The sequence below is a fragment of the Rhinatrema bivittatum genome, chromosome 9 (assembly GCF_901001135.1).
Source record: "Rhinatrema bivittatum chromosome 9, aRhiBiv1.1, whole genome shotgun sequence".
NCBI lineage: Eukaryota > Metazoa > Chordata > Amphibia > Gymnophiona > Rhinatrematidae > Rhinatrema > Rhinatrema bivittatum.
The window spans coordinates 33,518,269-33,542,259 of record NC_042623.1 but is presented as its reverse complement, the minus strand read 5'-3'; the positions used below and the strand labels follow the sequence as shown (position 1 = coordinate 33,542,259).

The 23,991-nt window shown below is 42.8% G+C and overlaps 1 protein-coding gene and 1 long non-coding RNA gene across 2 annotated transcripts in view; one reads left to right on the top strand and one right to left on the bottom strand.

The window, feature by feature from the left end:
• The window catches only part of LOC115098757, a 30,183-nt gene extending 15,410 nt beyond the window's left edge, over positions 1–14,773 (bottom strand). Inside the window, exon 1 of the long non-coding RNA XR_003858605.1 lies at positions 14,642–14,773. This is a non-coding gene — a long non-coding RNA (uncharacterized LOC115098757). The remainder of the gene's footprint in view (positions 1–14,641) is intronic.
• SBF1 (SET binding factor 1) overlaps positions 1–23,991 on the top strand; it is a 342,170-nt gene that overhangs the window by 12,061 nt on the left and 306,118 nt on the right. The gene's annotated exons all lie outside the window — the stretch shown is intronic.

Sequence of the window (23,991 nt, the reverse complement as noted above, 5' to 3'; positions counted from 1 at the left end):
GGTCCAACTGACTCCCTCACAGGCTTTCTGCTTTGGATATATTTTAAAAAGTTTTTATTGTGAGTTTTTGCCTCTACGGCCAACTTCTTTTCAAATTCTCTCTTAGCCTTCTTATCAATGTCTTACATTTAACTTGCCAACGCTTATACATTATCCTATTTTCTTCTGTTGGATCCGTCTTCCAATTTTTGAATGAAGATCTTTTGGCTAAAATAGCTTCTTTCACCTCCCCTTTTAACCATGCCGGTAATCGTTTTGCCTTCTTTCCACCTTTTTAATGTGTGAAATACATCTGGACAGTGCTTCTAGGATGTTATTTTTGAACAATGACTTCGCCTCTTGCACACTTTTTACCTTTGTAACTGCTCCTTTCAGGTTTTTTCTTACAATTTTTCTCATTTTATCAAAGTTTCCCTTTTGAAAGTTTAGCACAAGAGCCGTGGATTTGCTTACTTGTCCCCCTTTCAGTCATTAATTCAAATTTGATCATATTATGATCACTATTGCCAAGCGGCCCTCTCTCACCAAATCCTGTCCTCCACTGAGAATTAGATCTAAAATTGCTCCCTCCCTTGTCTGTTCCTGGACCAATGGCTCCATAAAAATGTCATTTATTCCATCCAGGAACTTGATGGAATACATGGCATACATATTATAGATTGACATGTACGGTGACCTAATGAGATCATATAACATACATTTTAAAGACTGACACATTTGCAGGCTAATGTAATCAGAGGTGAAATATCTATCTGATGCAGCAATAGAAAGTCTGAATGGCAGGTTTTTGAAATTTGCACTCACTGTAAAAGAAGATTTTTCTAAATTCCAGTCTTTACCTTTTGCTTGTTATGTTAACTTCAAGAAAGTGAGCCTAGAGTGTCGTCTTTTTTTTTCCCTAAATCAGGGGTTGAAAAAATCAGATGCCAGGAAAATTATGAAAAAAAACCCACCCCCTGCTTTGTTTTGCACTGTTTTTCTTGACTTTTCTTGTCGTCCTTTTTTTCTTTGCTAATTAATTTGCTTTTAGTCGCCTCCTCTCCACTTGACACCTTTACCTCGGGTAACCCAGAAGCATTGCTTCCTTTCTGGCCCACTCCGACCTCACTCCTCTCCTCAGGTTGGCTGGTGCTATGCTGATCTCTCTCTCTCTCTCTTTTTCCTTTGCTCTCCCTGGGCTGAGACCCTCTGGAGGCTCCTCCCTTTCCAGTGGCATGCTTGGGGCTACAGCAATATCGTATGACCCCTGCAGGTGCCAGCTTACCATGGGCATTTTGGACATTTTAGTTGCCTGGGTTACTGAGTGCCCACAAATTTTCCTCTTCGAGTCTTTATCCTTGTTTTGTTTTATGTTTTCTGTCATCTTGATAGAGATTCAAGCATTTGGATACTGGGTGTTGATTGAGACCAGATTGTCTGGAATGTGTGTAGTTGTGCAAGGTGTGATTGGGATATGCATTGGTAATAGTGTGTAGAATGGATCATTTTAATGGCTAATGAGTTGTGTGATGTGATTGGGACACGAATGGCTGGGGTTGAAACTGTGGCATAATAATGTACAAGGCTGGCATGTGTGGATGGTGTGTGTTGGTTATTTTTCTGTAAATGGAACACTGTGTCCCATGCCACTGAGACATGCGTCGATGGGTTGGGTACAATTAGGGCATTAAATATTTGTTTCTGTGGAATGACATTGGTTGTGAATGAGGCAGGATTCTAGGAATGCTCCACAGTTAATTGTGGATGGTTGGAGTATGTTTGTGTATTCCACAGGTGCTTTTGTGAATTGGACAATGAAAAGAAGTACTTGGGTGACTGTGATGTGTATATTTATTTATTTATTTAACAGTTTTATATACCGACCTTCATAGTAAATAACCATATCGGATCGGTTTACAATTAACAAGAATAAAAAACTGGGGTAACTATTCAAGTAAACGAAAGATAAACAGTAAGTAGGAATGAGTCAAAGTTACAATCAACAGGGAAGAGAACTTGGAAGCTTGAAACAAGCTGGAAAGAAGATAAGGCAGGAAATAAATATGAAGTGATGCCATAGGGCGTACGGGTTAAAGCTTAATGGTGCTTTAACCTGGGAGAGTCAGAGTCCATTCGTGAGTATAATCATCATAACGGGTAAGCGTGAAGGACAACTAGTGATTGTCTGGTGGGTCGGTGAAGGCTTGGTGAAAGAGCCAGGTTTTAAGTCTTTTTCTAAAAGTTAACAGGCAAGGCTCCACTCTGAGACTTGAAGGGATGCTATTCCAGATAGATGGGCCAGCTATCGAAAAAGCTCTGTCTTTGGTCATCGAGAGGCGTGAAGCTTTAGTAGGGGGAAATTTCAGGGTGCCTTTGAGAGTATCTCTAGTTGGTCTGTTAGAGGAGTGGAGTTTGATGAACATTTTGTCCTTCATTCCAAATATTTAGTCTATAAAGTAAACTAGTAAGGCTGCTGTTTAATTCTTCTCATTGTTAATTAGGATTTGTAAATTATTGGTAGTGTTAAGTTATACTTAATTGCAGCAGTGTTTAGGACAGAAGGAAAGGCCAGAAATACTTGTGCGGGTTTAATGTATCTGAGCAGTATTCCTTCCTTTTGTGTCATTCTTGAAGTCAGCTCACGGGGAGAATTTTGTGTCACACCCTGCTATCTGTACATCCCTGCCTATCTGGGCCTTTTGTAAAAGACAATAACAAGTTAAGTCTGTAATCTTACCTGTGTATGGGACTCTGTCATCCTCCCCCTCCCCATCTCAGAACGCAGATCCAAGAGGCACATCTAGCTGTGTACAAGTTTGATCCTCTCTGGCATGTGGGGATCTTGTGAAAGGGAGCTGCTACTTTTTCTTGATGAACCATATCTTTACCTGTTGCTAGTGGAACAACCTCAGCTCAAATCTGTCCCAATTACTATCCCAACTATCACTATGCCTCAACCAAGCCAAAACAGAAATCCTTCACATCCACGATGACCGTCCCTCTTATCCCCTCAAGTGCACCCCCTCCAACCACCCAGGAACCTCAATCAACACGGGAGTGCCACAGATCTCACAAATCTCACTCACTCCATCCACAAGAAACCTAGGAGTAACAATTGACAGCCAACTCAACTTTCAACGACACATCTCCAATACAATTAAGGATGGATTCTTCAAACTCCAAACCCTGAAAAAACTTAAACCCCTTCTCCAAGCGCACGACTTCCGAACAGTCCTTCAATCAATTATCCTCTCAAAACTCGACTACTGCAACTCCCTTCTCATCGGCCTACCAGAAATCCACATCAGACCCCTCCAAGTTCTACAAAATGCCGCCGCCAGAATCATCACCAACAACAAAAAATCCTCCCACATCACACCTACCCTCAAAGAACTCCACTGGCTACCCATCACACAAAGAATCCATTACAAAACACTCACCCTCATGCACAAAAAAATACACAACAACAAAATGAACTGGCTAAACAACGCAATACATCCACACCCCACACAAAGAACCCTCAGATCCACCAACACTGGCCTCCTAGCCATCCCCAATCTCAAATCTGCACACCTCAACGCAACCCGCAAACGAGCCATAACAATAGCGGGACCCACCCTATGGAACACCCTCCCCACCTGTCTCAGAAATGAACCATCACTGCAAACCTTCAAAAAACACCTAAAAACATGGCTGTTTTTAAAAGCCTTCCCACCCGACCCTTAACCTGCCCGAACGCCACCCACCTCATCCCATACTCAAGTCTTCTCACCCCCCTGAATCCCTCACTCCGCTACTTCCTCCCACCCCACCTTCCCCCCTCCCTTCCCTCATCCCCCCCACCTCTATTCCTAAATTACCTAACCAACAAGTCCCTAATCCTAAATTTATTTTATCAACAACACATTCATGTACATATGTTATTTTCTATAACCTTTTGTTATATCCTATAACCTTTTGTTCCATGTACCACTGTTATAATATGTTATAATTGTTTTTTTTTTTTTTTGGTTACCATGTTATAATGTAAAATAGGGCGGACTACGCCCTATTCTCTTGGTTATCTGGAAACCGATGTGATATCTCGATTGAATGTCGGTATATAAAAGAAATAAATAATAATAATAATAATAGTCCAATATGGATGTGATATTGTGTCAGTGTTAATTTCTATCATTATAATCCCAGTTCCATTCGTCTGCCTGTTGCCTTCCATCCATGTTATAATGGAATCCAGGTCACCCTGTAATAAGCTCATTCTGCTGCTTATATGTAATATCATTGGCATATGTAGCTTGCCATGGGTATTTTGGACATCATTAACCATAATTTAGGTATAAAAGAGGTCACAGAATACTTTAGGCAACCCTGCCCACTGTTTCAGCACATTTAGATTTGATGTTGCCTATTTTAACTTTTGTATTTTGCATAGAAAGTAGGCTGATCTTCTGAATATGTGAGATTGCATGTTTTGCTGAAATCTAGGATTTTGATTTCCGTACGTGGGCTTTTCTCAGCTTCAGTGTGAATTTCATGCACTGCTTTGTTCAGTAACTGCTTTGCAGAGCAGCTTGTGAGATGACCTGATCCATTCAGATACACTTTTCAGTACTGGTTGACACTGAAACCTATTGAACTTCTTTACATTGCTTATTTTGGGGGCATCGGAATTACTTTTGCTTCCTTTAAGCTAATGGCACATTCCAGCAAAGAGGCATTACCGGTAATTGCATTTAGATATGGGTGCACAGCCCTTCAAAAGCCAGCCTGGGCTGAAGTGGGGTCTTCCACTGGATGTCCAATAGACTCAATTTGTCTAGCATTTGGAAGGTTACTGGCAAGATATGTTTGTGAAATGTTAGGATTTATAGGGCTTTTAAACCTGGCATTGATTTAATTTGCAAATCAATTCGGCTTTCTACCTCTTTCCCTGAGTTTAATTGCCATATTGAAGTGGCTGATATCGATGGGATTAGGAGGTGAGGGATGCTTGACTAGGGAAAGTCGCCTGGGGCCCAAGCCATGCAGATTAAGGGTAAGGGTTTATTACTGCAGTATGTGGGTGGGAATAGGAAAGCCTGTGGCTGTGGTACTACCTGGGGGTCAAGGCATCTGTAATCCACCCTGATTACTAATATTTTGAAACTTTAATGCTATTTCACCATTTCTAGGAATTGGTGTCCAACTTTGTTCTCATAATAGTTTATCACAGGATTTCATTGTCTATTAATATATTTTCATGCCGTCCAGAAAGTTGTTTACTTTAGTAATGGTTTCATGGCAGAGACACAATGATCTGGAAAGGAATATGATGAGTGAGGTGATCAGATGTGCAGATGAGACAAAATTTATTATTGGAGTGGAGGAGTAGCCTTCTGGTTAGAGCAGTGGGCTACAACCCAGAGAAACCAGGGTTCAAATCCCACTGTCGTTCCTTGTGACCTTGGGCAAGTCACTTAACCCTCCATTGCCTCAGGAACAAAATTAGATTGAGAGCCCTGTGGGGGATAGGGAAATACCTGTAGTAATCTGCTTTGATGTACATGTTGAAGTGCCAAAAAGTGGAATTTTAAAATCTAAATAAATGTTAATCTTTTAAATCAATTTGCTATCCCTGGTTTATTAGTTGGGGCTATCGTTTTCCTTTTTAACTATGTAATATTACAATGGAAGAAACCTCATACATAGCCAGAGAGCAGAGGAATCAGCAGAAGCTACCAAGACTTTCTTTTGTCCAGACAGAGACAAAAAAATCACTAGCATTTTAAGCTCTGCTACAATCAAAATCACAATCAGCAGCAGTGCCACTGCCTGTTTTTCTGGCAGTGCTGGCACAGTGAATGAGACTGCTTTAGCACAGAGATCAGAATCAGCCCTTTACCAGTACTAAATTCAAAAGTTTCAAAGCTTTTTTTATTTTTTTTTATTAACTCAGAGTTTCTATAAATATGGCTTTCTCTGCCAGTAGCTGGAGAGGAAATAGTCTGCTTCTTGCACATTTATTTTTATTTATTTAACATTTTTTATATACCGACGTTATGCTCAGAATTTACAGTGGTAGGATGTCAGCATCACTTGATCCAAACAGCAGCTATAGACTAGTTTGGAGAGATGCTTCACTCACACCTGTCTTGTGTGGTTTCCTTGCCAACCTGTCCTGACTCAGCTCTGATAAGGCTTATGTCACACAGGCATGAATTTGTTGCTAAGTTACTTGCACCTGTTTATTTACTTAAAGCAGGGCCATAGACTTGAATGAGAAATGTAAACAAATGAGATGAATATTTTTTTTTGTTTCATTCATGGAACCCTCTTCATTTCAGGGGTCCGTAAAGGAAATGAATATGTACTGATTTGTCATGTTTTACCCTTTTGTTTTAAACAAATGTGCATCCCTAATGGAAAGCAGTTGTTGGAAAAGAGTTGAAGGATCAGGTGAAACTCAGGGTAGAGGGGTGGGGAATTGGTATTGGGTGGAGTATGGTTGTTAAATGCTTGTCTAACTAAAGTGAAATAATCTGAACTGGGTAGATTGGATGGACCAATCATTTAATTTGCTTTATTTCTACTGTTAGGCTTGTAGCCAGTTTGGTGCAGTATTACACTGGTTTTCAGGCAAGGGAATTGCAGACTGCCTCCTTATCTACTCTTTTGAACAGATTTCATATATTATTGACTCTTGAGGTGGGTAACTGTTGGTGTTTGTAAGATTAAAGGAAGTTAGATTTTGAAAAGTGGCCCTTCCTCCATCCTATCTTTCCCAGTGTTAGAAGCAGCCCGGCTGCTTGATGACTCCCAGATTAGGTGGCTTGATGCAGGAATTCTGACTTGTGTGTTAATGCAGTACAGGCCTGTTGCTGGCTCAGATTCCTTCGTCCTCACTTTATGGATTATAGAATGATCTCCTGACTTGCCCATGGAGGCAACTTTAAGCCCTTCCCTGATAACACCTGCCTGAGTTGCTTTCTGAGATGACTTGTCTGGGAACTCTATGAGCTGCTATCCAGGGTTCCCAAAAAGTTTTAATTGGAAATACAGAACTGGGGAGGAGGGGCATTCCTGGTTTCATAATTTAATAAACTTTTTTTTTTTTTTATATACTGACATTCGATCTCAATCGAGATATCACATCGAGTACTGTAGGTATTTCTCTATCCCCAGAGGGCTTACAATCTAAGTTTTTGTACCTGAGGCAATGGAGGGTAAAGTGACTTGCCCAAGGTCACAAGGAGCAACAGTAGGACTTGAACGCTGGTCTCCTGGTTCATAGTCCACTGCTCTAACCACTAGGCTATTCCTCCTCCCCTACTTGGGGAGGAGGAATAGCCCAGTCAGTGCAGCGACAAGCTTCAGCTGGGGGGGGGCTGAGTATCAGGGCTGCTTCTCACACCTGCCATGGTGCAATGGCTGAGACTGTGAATGCTGAGTCCTGGCCTGGGAACAGGACCGTGATAAACGGGTTTAATGTCACAAAATGCAATTCTAGGTTGGCAGCATGTGGCTTGCCAGTTAATATTGCTGGTGAGACTTTGACAGTGTACCAGCATAGGGAACTGCAGCTCCATGCTGAGCTAGTTGCTTTCCCTGAATTAGTGACTGAGAATTGTGTAATATGCTAATTATTGTGTTGATGTTTGTTTTGTTGTATTTTTATTGTGCATGTTTTACTGTAAACTGCCTGGCATGGTTTTTCTCTATAGGCGATATTGGGAGCTTTTAAATAAATTAATAAAAATAGTGTAGGGGGAGAGGGCGTTAGGGGGGCAGCTTCTTACTGGAGCTGATGACTGAGAAACATTTGTGAGACTGCATCAGAAGCTGTGGAATACTGTGGTGGTTTTAATACTGAATCCGCTCATGTCCTTGGCACTTGGGTAGCTTTTGTCTATTGCTGAAGAGAAAATGGCAAAAACTATACACATCGAAGAGCAAGACCTAGTAATAGAAATAGCAGGGAGGGGAGAGAACCATGTCTGGGTCATAGCACCATAATAGGAGGCACTGCAGGAAATGAGTGAGGTGATTTAGCAGAACTGCAGGTGTGTCACAGTACTGGAATAGCAGGGTCATTCTAGTCTATTTGTAAACCACAAAGTATCTATAATATTTGGACAGCACAAACGGATATTTACATCACAGATTTAATGTTTAACCCTGTGGCTGGTAGACAGGTTTGCCTAGAAAGCATAATATGTTTTTGCATGTCAGAGCAGTCTGCCATATAATGGGCCCTAATGGGTGAGAATATGAGACATGATGATGGTCACATCTGTGAATTAGTTGTGATCTTTGGAAAAGATAAAAAAAGTTCTATAAAGAGCCTGGGGTGGAAAAATATTTAGAAGACTTTGATGCCAGCCAAAAACTTCCAGGTGCCAAGGAAAATTGTTTTTTCTCTTTTGCTCATTTTTTTTTTTTGCTCTTTTACTCTTTATTTTGCCAATTTTTTTTTGCTTCTTTCTCTTTCTCTTTTACTTTTCTTTACCCTTCTCACTGTAACTCTCATGGATTTCTGTTAGTACCCGCTCTGTGACTTGTCCTGCTAGCAGCTGCTGCTGCAGCCCCTTCTACTCACCCTGGACTCTGCTGGCATCTCTTCTGTTTGTTTGATTTTGTAGATTATTATATTCCGCCATTCTTCCAATAGTATTGTCCAGAGCCAACAATTTTAGGCACCCAGGCACCCGATATGTCACGATTAGATAATGATCAACATCTGTGTGTGACTGATGCAGCATACGAGGTACTTCATCTACACCAAATGCTGTTTATATACTTGTACCAATCTCATCAGTACTTTTCCACTGTTGGTAGCTAAGGTGTACTGTTCGTAAGCATCAGCATCCTGAGACTTGAGTGTAGTATCATCCTATATAATATATCAATGCAGCTGTACCAATGTTATTTACTCCATGTACCATTTATGATTGATTGTATCTGGAACTTATAACAGGAATGGGGTGCAATGCCTAACTTATACTACCTCTTCCCTCCCTGCTCTTAGTACCATTGTACACTGCCCTGGGTGGTGATTTATTTTCAAAAAGGCGGTCAACAGATCATCATAAATAAATAAACCTGGCACCTGGAATTTTTCCAGCTCTGAAAGGTCAGACACTGTGTATATTTGGAAGCACTGAAACTGCCCATCTCAATGATCGATTCCAAGCTTTTGGCGGCATAAGACACCCAGTTTTTTCCAAGAATGCACTGATTATTTTGAATTGGATAAGGCTTATACATTTCACAGGGAAGGAAGCAGACGATGGATTTCTTTGTTGAGATAAAGAAATTTGTTTCTCTTCAAACAAGGTATAGTGTCTCCCGTTATGGCCACAGCATCTTCAGTAATGCAAGGGAGAGTCTTGAGGCCTAACTCTGATGTTGCCTCCAATCACAACCAATGAAGTTGCTTTAATCCTAGGAGAGATCTCAGGCCTAACTAATAGTTGCGTTAATAGCTGAGATTTACCACAAAATTCACGTGATGTGTGTGTCCATGATGCCTACCCAACTACTCTTTTTCTTTGAACTATGCTCTTGGTATTTGTTCTTATCCCCTCCCTTTCTCTTCTTGCTCCTCATCTTTTCTCTTGACTTGGGGGGGGGGGAGTGAAACAGTGTAATTTTCTGCCTTCAGTAAAATACTTTCCTAGGAATTTATGGCTAAAAAGCAGTGAATTCTCATGGAAACTGTAGGTTCTGCAGAAAATGAAGATACGGTACATTCCTCTTTGAAGGCATTACATAAGAACATAAGAACATGCCATGCTGGGTCAGACCAAGGGTCCATCAAGCCCAGCATCCTGTTTCCAACAGTGGCCAATCCAGGCCATAAGAACCTGGCAAGTACCCTGGGACAGGTTAGAGATGTTCAAGCACAAAGTTTTTAGCAGGACTTCTAGGGGAAGTGAGGCTCCTGAAAAGGGGGATTCATTATATTGGTGAAGACGTGACTCCTACAGAAATGGTGTAGCGAGAGATTCCTTCTGTTCGCTTGAGAATGATTTATTCTTCCTCCTTCACCAAAAGGAAAGGGGCAGCAAGAGCCTTTTTAAGTTTTCTGCTGGCTTCTTTGTGCTGCCATTTCAGTCTGACTTGGCCTCTACTGGGGCTGCAGCGCGATCCGCCTTCATCTGCAAAAACCTGGAACTTTCTCCTTATTCTCAGCCCTCTGCCCAGCTAGCCTAGCAGTCGTCATGACAATCCTTGATCAGGTCTGCAGATTGTGGCTTCTGGTATGTGTGCTCTGAGTTTTGGCCAGTAAGTTTTTGTATAGTGATGCCTGGGACTCCTTCCTCCTAGGGGGGCTGTAAACGCTATCCCCCCAAGCATTCCCAGTCCCAGCCCGCCTGAAAAGCAGATGTGTCTCATATTTGAATGCTTGTGTCATACTGCGCCATACTGTAGCATTGTTCTCCAAATAGCTTTTCATAATGGGCTATTTGCAAGTCCCTCAAGCTGCTGACACTCATAGTGCTTCTATTGATGCTGACAGAGTGGCCTTTCTAATGATGAAAGGAGGTTAATGCAAATCAAACGGAATCCCTCACCACGGTCCTCCCCATATACTTTCAGCCAAGTTCAGCTGGGTGCTGCTGCTCTCTCCTCATTATTGAGAAGTACAAAACTAGTGTTTCATTATATCTTTTCTTTTCACTCCTTCCCTGCACAGTCTCTGTCCTTATTTCCCTCATGAGTCGTCAGGAAAGGCTTTACTCCCTCCCACAGGGCTCTCATCAGAGAGCCATCTTGCATGTCTCTAGTATACTTATAACATATATGATTTCCCAGATTCACAGCCAAAACATATTGACCAGCTTTTCTAGGCACAACCCCAAGAATGAATATATTGAAGACCCAGGTGTGTAGTCTGTCTCTAACAGCTGGTAGTACTCACGACTTGGGAGCTCAGGTTCTTTGGCCTTTTACAGTTTTTCAAACGAAATTTTTTAATTTGAGGAAAAAGCTTTCACTTTCAGCACAATTGCTTTATTACTATTGTGGCACTGGTTGCTTCCATCATTTCACAGTGAAACACAGAATATGACAATCCAGAAGGACCATTAGGCCCTTCTAGTTTGCCTAGCCAATCTTTACTGGTGGGCATGATAGAGGAAAGCAGAGAGCAGTCTGTGGGCAATAGTTTTATTGAAGATGGCACCTGATGATTTATGCTTCCAAGAAAGCACCGGGGCCAGCTTCATGGAGCAGCAGTGATACAGAGCATTGCTAACCTTGATGGCTGTGGGGATTACTACTAAACTTGGTAATAAAACAGAGAAGGGAACCTGGAGGTTGGCTTAAGTATTGGTTTTGTAAGAAGCAAAATTGAAGATGGCAAGACCTGATATGGTCTATTAGTGGAGGTGATGGAGGCCATTACTGTGACAGATTTTGGGCATGATTAGTACAGATGGAGAGGACAGAGGTGCGAAAACGTTTTAGGACATGGGGGGGAAGGAAGAGAGATTGCTGGGTTGCATCTAGGGATTTATACATGTATCTTCACAAAGTACAAGAATCTCAGCTGGGAAGACTAGATGGACCATTTTGTTCTTTATCTGTTGTTACTTACTGTGTCTTTACGAAGAGGATTCTGATAGTTCATATTGATGGAGTGATTCAGAGGTCTTTGTCTTCTGCCTTGTGAGAGCTACAGATGTTTTTACAACCACATATGTTGTGGGGATTTCTGAACTGTGTGCACATTTAGGTAAATTTAGTAACTGTGCTGCTGTGCCAGGGAAGGAGCTTGCTCACTGTGGAGGGGTGCAGCCAGGAACTGGTTATTCCAGTTCTATGCCCTGCCTATCTTACGCTGACCTAAGAAGCAGTCATGAATATTGGCAACAGATCATCCTGAAAAGTACACTGTGCAGGCAAGTTAACGACATGATGCCAGCTTTGGTGGCTGTTAATACCATGACCTTTCTGTCTGGCTTAATGAATTATGTCTTCCTCTGTCCTGTTCCTTCCAGAAAGGCCTAAATCATTTCCATCCCAGTAGGGAGTTCAATAACAGACTCTCTTAGAGACTCCACGAGAGTCAGACTCACTCAGAAAAGAAGTTCCTCTTTCACAGCCTAGGCCAAGTGTGCCTTCACATCTATATATGAACCTCTTCCTGTAATAGATTAATGACAGTAAGAAGTAGCATGGCTAACTTTCACAAGCTATTTTTAGGGAGGTTTTGGAACATGTACTGGGAATGAGAGGGTGCTGAAGACCAGTCACTGGGAGGAAGGAAACCTAGTTATCTTTGGTCAGGCCATAGGGTGCATGTGTACTGGGTTCTGAAGGGAGCCAGTCTCGGATGAAAACAGTCACTGTGATGGCTAGGCTGAGGAGTGGATAAAATGTACGGAAAAACCTGAGCATCAGTCTCATAGTGCTCAAACTCCAGGTACGCAGGAAGAACAGGAATGAGCAGATGAAGCTTCCAGGCTATACAGATACAGAACCAAAGCTCACTCTCCTATTTCTATTTCTCTCTGTCATGAACTATTGGGGATCCAGACACACCCAATGGTATGTCACAGAGGGACATACGGTGGACTTCCTCCATCTCCTCACATCTTCCTGCACATACAGTGCACAAAATTAAGACAGAAGCTCTCATTCTAAAACTGAGTACAGTTACTGTTTGGCTGGAGAGAGAGGCCCTACTGCTGCCCCTTGCATGTGTGGGTACTAGCATGTAGTGCTCAGAGCGTGCAGGGCAGTTCTATAATGAGTCTGTGGTGGTATGCTTTTTCTTTGTGTTTTTGGCTTTGTAGTTCCTCCTTTGTCTTTCAGCAGTTGGAACTACAGGCACCTGATTGTCTGTAGAATAATTGTGCCCCTCTAATGGTCTCCTCCACCTTGGCTCTGTTTGTCGTTCTTGAGACCAGTCCTCATCTATGGTGGTGATATCCACAGACAGATTTCTTGGTTGTTTTTCTCACTTGGGATTGACAGCCACAAACCCATAGTGTGCCAGACAGTGCTAGGGTGAAGGCCGAACAGCATCACCTCAAAAAGGGACATACATACCTGAGGCAGCACCTAACATAATTCAAATAAGATGCCATAGGTACCTGGGCACCTCTGGTCAAGAATTGGATCCACACCTGTTGTAACCTACCCCACCATGAATTTCTTTACCAGAAGATTCTGATAAGAATTTCCCCAGGCAGAAGCCTTGAAAGGAGTGGCCTGCTAAAGGGGAGACCACCACCCATCTTTTGATGCCCTTCCCATTGCCTGCATTATGCAACTGTGTGATTGTCCCTATGGCTCTCTGCCACAGACCCTGCTAGGTAATTCTGCCATCACGTGATGTGCTTCATCCTCTGGAAGTCCAGGTCTCTGGGGCTAACAATTTCTTGAGCAGTTCCCATATTACTTCACCCTGAATTGCCACATCCACCTTGGCAACTCTGCTCCCATGAAGAGACCACTGGAAATGCAAGAGTCCATCTGCAGCCCGTATACTTGTTTCGCCCATCCCATCAGATGAGTTGCACACACTACAGCACACATTCTCGTAAGGGATCTATAACTTGTTTGCACCTGATATATATTTTGCTAATGACCACTACTATCCCAATGTTCTCACATCAAAAGATGATCACCTTGACCCTGAACTTCTGTTTCCAAATTGCACTGTTGATCATAATTGGGAATAGTTTCATGAAGGTATTTCCTTTAATGGGCCTGTTTGTCATCCATGCCTCTAGCCAAGAGATGACCCACAGTGTTCTTTGGCAAAAAATACTGAAACCATAGCCCCCAGATACATCGGACTTCAACTTCAAGTCACAGCTAGAAACAGGTAATTCCTTCTATAGAGACGCGCTTTTGCACTTGTTCAAGGGTGAGTCACATATGGTTAGACATCTTAATCATGCTTAGGTGTGGGCCTGCTCTAACTGCAGCCGTCCTGTATGTTGTTATATGCCCCATGGGTATTGCCCAACAGATGCAATTCAGATGCCTATGAGGGATCGCTAGTGGCCCAATTTGACCACCATGTCCTTGGTTGAAGGGCTTGGAGAAGCCTAAGCCCTTTAGTCTTTCCAGCTTCACCCTGGACAGTCTGGATGACAGTGCCACAGATCCTAAGCTCGATCCTTAGGAAGATCAGTACGCTGGCCATTACTTCTATCATGATATATGCCAAAGTTGGGTTAAAGGCTGTGGCCACTGAGCTGAAACTGTCTCTAAGGGTGGTGCAGGCCTGAGAAACAAAAAGTTGTCCAAGAAATGCACAGTGATCTTAATCACTGTGATTTGGATTGTTACCCAATTTATGAAAGAACTAAATATTTCAAAAAGTGCTTGATAATGAGCACCACATTGGGCATGTATTTCTCAAAATAGTAGTATCCCTGAAATTAGAAACACAGTAATAGAATGCTGTTGGGTGTACTGGGCGTAGTTGAAACCCAGTTTCGAATTCTGCCTTTGCCCTTTAGCTTTGTATCAGCTCAGCAGTGCCATCAGACAACCTGCATTGAATTGAACCTTGCTCTTGAGGCAAACATCCCTCATTGAGCACCCCTCTGGGTCCAACAGGTTGTGTATCAGAATTTGCCCAGTTCCCTTTTAGTACTACAGTAATCAGTGATACCATCATGTCTGGGAAGGGGCTGGTCACCCAGCCCAGCTTTAGTTTTACCTGCGGGTTCAGCCTTGCTACTCTGGTGAGTTGTGGTGAAGAATTATTTGGCTGGAGGGATCCTGAATCCAATGGCAAAGCCCTCCTGTATCTTGTTGTGACAGGATGCTGCTTGCTCCCTGTCCTGTTGTGCAGCCAGATAACCGAAAACAATCGAGCGATCAGGCAAAGCTTTCGAGTTCTGTTACTTAACAGATGACAACACAATTCCTTCTTTGAGGTAGTAGCGTTCCATACATATACAGCAGGAATTGATATAGAGTTAGGCACAAAACTCTATGCAGCAACCTAAAATTCCTTTTAAAGCTATAACATGCCACTCTCTACGCTAGGACTCAAGCCATGAGTTCCCTGGGCTTTTTGCAGGACTGTGACTACCTGGTATGGTAGCTCTAGGCTTACCATAATCTCCCTCTGACTCTTCTGAGTGTCCTGTATTCCTGGCAGCTCCTTGACTCTGTTCTTTTGTTGCCCTTTTCCTGCTTTCCTAAGAGATTTTTCTTTATGCTTAAACCATGCCTGTCCCCATAGCTTCTGTCCATGCCTGTCTCCATAGCTTCTGTCCACTTCAAACTACATTACCCAGCAACCTTCTGGTTATAGTGATGACATTTCCTGTATCCCTTTTTCTCCATTTACAGCTTTCACTTACTCCCTGGTGGGCTATCAGGCCAATTCAATATAATGTGCGGGAGAGCCGGCGCTCCGTGTTGAGCGCCCGCTCTCCCGACGCATGCCCAGGCACCTCTCCTGGGCGTGCGATTCTCTATTTAAAATAGGGCCCGTGCTAATAAGGAGGCGCTAGGGACAATAGCGCGTCCCTAGTGCCTCCTTATTAGAGGAAGCGGTGGCTGTCCATGGGTCAGACAACTGAAGCTTAATTTTACTGGCGTCTGTTTTTTAACCTGCTGACGGGCAGATTTTTTTTTTTTGGGACCTCTGACTTAATATCGCTATGATATTAAGTCTGAGGGTGTACAGAAAAGCAGTTTTTTCTGTTTTTCTGTACACTTTCCCGGTACTGTCTATGATTAATGCCTGCCTTTCAGTATCCCGGGTGACTAACTAATAGGCTCATCAAGCAGGAGAGACACCTTGGGGTGATAGTGTCTAACGACCTGAAGTCGACGAAGCAGTGTGACACGGCGATAGCCAAAGCCAAAAGAATGCTGGGCTGCATAGAGAGAGGAATATCTAGTAAGAAAAGGGAAGTGATAACCCCCTTGTACAGGTCCTTGGTGAGGCCTCACCTGGAGTACTGTGTTCAGTTCTGGAGACCGTATCTCAAAGGAGACAGAGACAGGATGGAGGCGGTCCAGAGAAGGGCGACCAAAATGGTGGGTGGTCTTACGAGGAGAGGTTGAAGAACCTGAATATGTATACCCTGGAGGAGAGGAGGAGCAGGGGTGATATGATACAGACTTTCAATTACTTGAAAGGTTTTAGCGATCCATGGTCGTTAACAAACCTTTTCCATTGGAAACAATTTAGTAGAAACTCCAGGGAGGAAGACTTAGGACCAATGTCAGGAAATATTTCTTCACTGAGAGGTTGGTGGATTCCTGGAATGCCCTTCCAGAGGAAGTGGTGAAGACTAAAATGGTGAAGGATTTCAAAGAGGCATGGGATAAACACTGTGGATCCCTAAAAGGCTAGAGAATGGGAATAAATAAAAAAGCTAAACCGGCCCGGAGCAGAGGTTACTACCCTTAAGAGAAACATGGGGGTAACCTGCACGGAGCGGCAGTTACTATCTTGGGAAGCTTGCTGGGCAGACTAGATGGACCATTTTGGTCTTTTTCTTCCGTCATTACTATGTTACAATATATCAACATGCATTTGCATGTGATGAGTGCTATTAGTTTTCGCGAGTTTGGCTGTGCTTTTTCAAGGTGCTTTTACCCCTTACAGTATAAGGGGTAATAGATGTGCGTCGAAAACGCAGCCTGTATGTCTTATCCGTGGTCTGCTCCCAGCTGGGTGCAGTTTTAAATCCATTGTAGACTACAACGCTCAAGAGCCTCTTCTTTAAAGTCACATTTCTTTTGTCTTTTCTGTCATTCCTTATATATTTTTCTTTGTCCCTAAAGGCCTACTTGTTCCATGTCTCCAGCTTGCTTCCAAGTGGGCTTTGGTTATGTCATACCTGGTGCACATTACTATTCATGTGACTTTGCTTTCCATATGTTAGTGAAGGGTCACCACTTTCTGGTTTGGAGCTTAGCCCTCATTCTTGATTTATTTGAAGGTATGGTGATTGTTTGCACACTGAGGGCACATGTGCCCGAACTTAGTCAGGGAAGAGGCAAGTGCAACTATGGTTGCATGGTGGTGCTTGGTACCTCTTGTATCTGCATTCCCACCTGCAGACAGATGGGACTGTGCCTGGCTACCATTCTTTTTCAGTTTATCTGTCATCTGCTTAAGCCTGAGCTGTATCACCTGCTTTCTCCAGGACATATGTCTTTTTTTCCTCCATTATTTCCCTGAATTTATTATTATAATTTAGCCATGATCAAGGGATGTAGTCCTTATCCATTCCCAGTATGACGTCTGCATAAATGAAGAGAGCATTGTACTGTTACGCCATGATTGGTTACTACACCGGTAGAATTGAGCAATGCCCTGATCCAGTTGATACCATTTCTTGGCTCCTTCTTACCTTTATCAACTTCTTGCCAACCTTCCAGCAGCACAATTACATCCACATTTATGTGGTGACAACCCCCGCCCCCTCCACTTCAGACTGTCTGTGTCTGAAGATGCAGTTATGGATCTCACATTGGTCCAGGGTGGAGAGCAGCAAGCGATTGAAAGGCAAGGCAGCATTTTTCTGAATTTCTGTAGTTGGTCTGTCATTGGCCTTCTGGCTGGCACTGATTCATGCTAGATGTGCTTGTTATGGAGTCTGTGTATCATGCATGACATGATGAGGCGTGGGACTGATCAGAGCAATGTGCTGGAACAGTTTGTTTCTCTCTCTCTCTTGGCGCAGCAGGTGTCAGTGATGTCTCAAGACCCAGAGCTTGTAGTGGCTCCGGGAACTGATTGTCATTAAGCTGTTGAAAGAAGCAAAGCCATGTATGTCTGGTAAATGTGCTATGATGACTTTCTCTGAAGCAATTGCAGGCTTGTCCCTTCCTGCCATGTTGTCCTGCTGCGGTCCCCAACAGGACATTAGTATCCTCTGCTCTTGGGGACATAAATGACCTATCAGCTCCCGTTCTTGTAGGACATACAGTCTCTGCTCCAGTACAAATTAGACTTGTCGCCTCTCCACTTGCAATGTCAAGGACCTGTCCCTATCCTCTGATTATCAGTTTTTCCTGACATGTAGGCATGTCTTCTGTTTCCAATGAACTTTAAGCCTCTCCTCCCTCACTCCTCCCCCTCTTTATCGGATTGAGCCTTCGCCTTCCTCCAAATAGCACGATAAATATATTCACTTCCCAAAAGAGCACAACAGACCTGGCCCTCCCCCTTTCAGCTACATAAGAACTAATGCCTGTACCTCCTCTTCTCTCCCACCTGAATACTGTCGCCAAGCTTGTAACGCTTGAAGACTCTGTATATTGCCTTCTTTCAATACATGTTTTTCTATTTTGTGCTAATATTAATGTAGCTTGTATGATTAGAGAAGCTGTTCTGTAAATGAGGCCTGCCAGCTTGCTGAATCTGATACGCCATCCCTCTGTTCTCTCCATCCTTTTCATTACTTTATTTTTTCCCGTCTAGCTTCCTTTTCTGGCCAACTGACTTGTTTCCATCACTTTTCTCAGAATCTGCCTTTATTTGTCTGTATCCCCTCTCTGTGCCATTTGGTAATGGGAACATGTTGCAGATATTCAGACAGAATTAAGCGATTATCTCTTACAGTGTATAAGGCAGCATGGATTTGCTAGGAAAGGTTATGTCAAGCGTGAGTGCTTTCTCTACCTGGATGATCAGGGATGAGGGGCTTTAATCTACTTGCAGTGGTGTCAAAGTTTAGGCACTCCTGATCAAATTGTATGTTTCAGGGAATTTCTAAGAGAGCAGAAGCTGACACAACCTCTCCATAGCACAAAATTACTGTAAACATGATATTTTTCTGCAAGTTTTTAAATAAAATTAGTTAATTTGATGACTTGAACAGATTGAAAATAATAAAACAGTGATTATGGCCTATGCAAAAGTTTCGGCACCCTTTCTGTCAGTTGTAACATCTTATTTAACAGAAATAACAGCATCTAAACATTTCCTGTAGCCAGCCAAGAGTCTTTCTAGTCTTGCTTTTCAAAATTTTCCCTACTCTTCTGCTTCAGAAATATTCTTATGTATCCTTGCATGCGCTGCATGTTTGAGATCTCTCCCCAGATTTTCAATAATAATCAACTCTGGAGACAGTGGAGGCCATTCCAAAATCTTCATCTTTCTTGTTTGTTATTTGATTTTGGGTTATGTTTTGGATCTATGTCTTGCTGAAATAAGCGACCCCTTTTCAGCTTCAGTTTCTTTGCTGACTCTGGGACATTAGCTTCTAAGATATATTCATATTGAATTGAACCCATTCTTTGTTCTACCAGCACAATATTTCTTTCGCTACTGGCAGGAGCAGCTCCAGAGTGGGTGACAGTGGATGAGAGCCCACCCAGACAAGTTTTCCCCTTCCCCAGACTGGCTGGACCACTTTGTTTGGAGGGAAAGGCTCTTGGCGTTTGCCCACCCTGAAATTCACTGTGCCCCCTTTATGACCCCCCCTCCCCAAAAGGAAAATTATGGAGCCATCACTAGCTGCCATAAAACCCCAAAGCATAATAAGTCTGCTCCTGACAAGGTGTTCATTTCTTCAGATGTTTGTTACATTTGGAGAGAAAAGGATCTTGTGTGATTGTGGCTGAACAGGTCATATTTTGTTTCATTAGTTCAATGCCCTTTGTTCCGAAAAGTTTCAGATTTATCAGGGTTTTGTTTTGCCTACTTTAGGTGATGACTTTTTTGTTTCTTTCTGACAACTCTTCCCTACAGGTTTCTTTCTGACAACTCTTCCATACAGATCATTGTGGTGTAAACAACTCCTCCGGAGTCAGCTAAGTTTTTTAGTGGGTTCCATCAGATTTTTCTTGTTCTTCCAGATCTTACCCTAACTTTGATAGTTTCATGTAACTTCTATATCTGAAGTTGATAGCTGGAAACATTTGGAGATATTTTAAGCCTTTCCTTGTTTTCTAAGAGTGAATCATCTTAATTTTCAAATGCAGAGGCAGCTACTTTGAAAGTAGACACAAGAACAGCAATCACAACCAGAACGTTTAGAAGGAATTGAGTATTTGTTCAACCCTGGATCCATGAAATGATCTTTATCGAACTAACAAGTCAGTCAACGTTTTGGGCCTCATTAACAATTTAATAAAAAAAAGAGTAATGAATCAACTGGAAGAGTGTCCAAACCTTTGCAAATGCCATATTCACTATTAATTTAAATTTGTTAAAATCAACAAACAGTAATTTTGCATTAAAAATTGCAGAAAAATCAGTAGATATCTGAAGGGATTCTACACAATTTGACAACAGAAGCTGAGAGGGTGAGACTTGAAACTAGTGGAGAGGAGGATGTGATAGAGGCATTCGGATACCTGTCAAAAATCATGCACAAGCAGGAAGCATTTTAACATAAAAGCATAAAACATGACAGCAGATAAAGACCATATGGCCCTTTCGCTCTGCCCACCCAGATCTCCTGCTTTAGAGCGCCTTCCTATTCCTCAGAGATCCTCTGTGCTCCTCCAATAATTTCTAACATTTTGATACAGTCCTCGTCTCTACCACCTCTACTGGGAGAGGCAGTTCCATATGTCTACCACCCTTTCTGTAAAGAGATTCTTTACATTATTTTACTGTGGAAAACAAGTTTCAGTTTCAAGGCTGGAGGGATGAACCCTAGTAATGTAAAGCAGTAGTATGTTTTCGTATGGGACAGGCATGTTAGGGGAAGCGAGCCCTCTGGGGACAGGGAAATGCCTACTCGACCTGAATATAACTTGCCTTGAGCTACCAATGAAAAGGCAAGTGCTACATCTGAACATCTACATTAAGAAAAGCTGGAAATAAGTAGACTCCGTGCTACTTTTGCAGTAGGTGGGGTAGATGGGAGATTGGATGGGGCATAGAGATTGTTTGTTCCTGTCACACTCTCTGTTTATGCGAAAAAGTCATGGAACAATGCTCCTTTGGCTATGTTTTTCTTCAGTTCTTTGTAGTGAAAGTTTTCACAGTTTAAGTACATATGAGCATTAGTTTTCTCTTTCTAGATATGTTTAGTAAAGATTCTTTAGCTCCCATGTCTGCCTTGACTGGCCGGCTTTCTGGTACATGTTCCCTTGGTTTCCAGGTTGCATATTGTTAAATCGGCTCAGGTCCCTGGGTCTGAATTCCTTGGGGTTCTCATGATTGTTAGAAAGTGGCATTCAGCTAGTTCCCTTTCTGGAGTGTGAGACCCCACTGGTTTTTAAGCTTCTGTGCTAAAAAAAAGAAAACAAAGTAAATGAGGGGGGAGCACATTTGGTTGGAGAAGCAGCTATTCCTTTTTCCGAGCAGCAGGATCGAGCCTCTGCCAGACCTATCAATTTCTTCTCCCATTTATATGACGATGATGATAAAGCATAGTAACCCAGCAACTTGGAACTAACAAGATTGGGTGGCTATAAACACCCTGGCATGCTTTAGCCATTTGAGCTCATTACAATTACATAATGCGTCTTCCATGGCAATATTCTGAGGTATATGTATTGCAGATGGTGGAAAAAGGAGGTGCCAAGCGGGTCTAAGGACTGAAAGGCATATCACGAGTACTTTAGGACATCATTTCTCAAAAGTAGTCTCTACTGGATATTTTTGTGGCCTCTGTGGTTGGGCTCAGCTAAAATGAACTGAGTATTTTAGGGAACATTGTCAGTGCAGCAAGACTTGATGGCTGCACTCTTGAGGCCATTCTTGCCAGTTAGAGTGGGTCACCACATGGGTGTGTTGCTGTTCAGTTATTGCAGATGTCGTCATGGCTGCCGTTTTGTACATTTATTTTCTCTCTTTCTGTTTAAGATCTTTGAGCACTGCTCTGGAATTGGAATGCATTTGTATAACAGACCATCTCTGGCCCATCAGATGTGACACTCACAGGGTTAGTTGTTTTCACTAGTTTGATGCAGAAATGCTCTGACTGTTAAAGTCAACAAAAAAGGTGCATATGCTGTTAATTTATCATTGCTTTAAACATAGTGTTACTCATTTATATAGTGCAAGGGATTATGAGACTGGAAGAGGCCAAACTTGAGAAGGCATTGCTTCGCGGAGAGGGGTGGTGGATACATGGAGCAGGCTTCCAGTGGGTCTGGTGGGAGCAAAAATGGTATTGGAAACTCAAGATGGCATAGAACAAGCACAGAGGGCATGAAATAGATTGCTCTCTCTCCCCTCATCTTCATTTCTTTTTCATCTCTTACCTTCCTGTTTTTTCTTCCCCCTTTTCTGTCTTAGTTTCTCCCTCTCCCTTTTCTGTGGTTTTTATCTTCCCTCTCTTTCTGTCAATCTCCTCTGCTCCCCTTTCTCCTAACCAGTAGGACACATGAGAAGATGAGAATAGTAGCTCCGAGACACACACTTTGTCTTTCCCTTGCAGCTCCTCATGCTGACATGCAAAGCTTGCATTTCTATTCACCGTTAGCAAGCTGGTGACCAAATATTTTACACTCTGGATACATAGGATCCTTAGTAAAGCATACATATAGAATATGATGTTAGATAAGGCCAGGAAGACCCATTTAGTCAGCCAAATTTATTTCCTGGTACAGAGCCATATGCTATAGTGAACTGTGGTTTTCCCCTCATTTCTTTACTAAGTCATTGGCACTGCCCCACATGGGCTTGTGAAGAAAATGAAAAGCCTGGGAGTGGATCCCAAGGTGGTGGAATGGATTACAAATTGGTTGACTGACAGACGACAGCATGTAGTTGTAAATAAAACCTATTCTGAGAAGAGTGATAAGTGGAGTGCCTCAGTGATCAGTTCTAGGGCTGGTTATAGAAACATAGAAACATAGAAATGACGGCAGAAGAAGACCAAATGGCCCATCTAGTCTGCCCAGCAAGCTTCACACATATTTTCTCTCATACTTATCTGTTTCTCTTAGCTCTTGGTTCTATTTCCCTTCCACCCCCACCTTTAATGTAGAGAGCAGTGATGGAGCTGCATCCAAGGAAATATCTAGCTTGATTTGTTAGGGGTAGTAGCCGCCGCAATAAGCAAGCTGCACCCATGCTTATTTGTTTTACCCAGACTATGTTATTAGCCCTTATTGGTTGTTTTTCTTCTCCCCTGCCGTTGAAGCAGGGAGCTATGCTGGATATGCGTGACGTATAAGTCTTCTCCCATGCTGTTGAAGCAGAGAGCCATGCTGGATGTGCATCGAAAGTGAAGTATCAGGCACATTTGGTTTGGGGTAGTAACCGCCGTAACAAGCCAGCTACTCCCCGCTTTGTGAGTGCGAACCCTCTTTTCTTCTCCCCTGCCGTTGAAGCAGAGAGCTCTGCTGGATGTGTGAAGTATCAGTTTTTCTTCTCCCCTGCCGTTGAATCAGAGAACTTGCTGTATATGCATTGAAAGTGAAGTATCAGGCTTATTTGATTTGGGGTAGTAAACCGCCGTAACAAGCCAGCTACTCCCCTCTTGTGAGTGTGAATCCTTTTTTCCACATTTCCTCTTGCTGTTGAAGCTTAGAGTGATGTTGGAGTCACCGTAAGCCTGTGTATGTTTATTTAATAAGGGTCTTGACTCCAGGCAGTAGCCATCATTCTGGCGAGTCACCCACTCTTCATTGGCAGCCTCTTGACTTTATGGATCCACAGTGTTTATCCCACGCCCCTTTGAAGTCCTCACAGTTCTGGTCTTCACCACATCCTCCGGAAGGGCATTCCAGGCATCCACCACCCTCTCCGTGAAGAAATACTTCCTGACATTGGTTCTGAATCTTCCTCCCTGGAGCTTCAAATCGTGACCCCTGGTTCTGCTGATTTTTTTCCTTCGGAAAAGGTTTGTCGTTGTCTTTTGATCATTAACACCTTTCAAGTATCTGAAAGTCTGTATCATATCACCTCTGCTCCTCCTTTCCTCCAGGGTGTACATATTTAGATTCTTCAATCTCTCCTTGTACGTCATCCGATGAAGATCCTCCACCTTCCTGGTCGCCCTTCTCTGTACCGCCTCCATCTTGTCTTTGTCTTTTTGAAGGTACGGTCTCCAGAACTGAACACAGTACTCCAGGTGAGGCCTCACCAAGGACCTGTACAAGGGAATAATCACTTCCCTTTTCTTACTC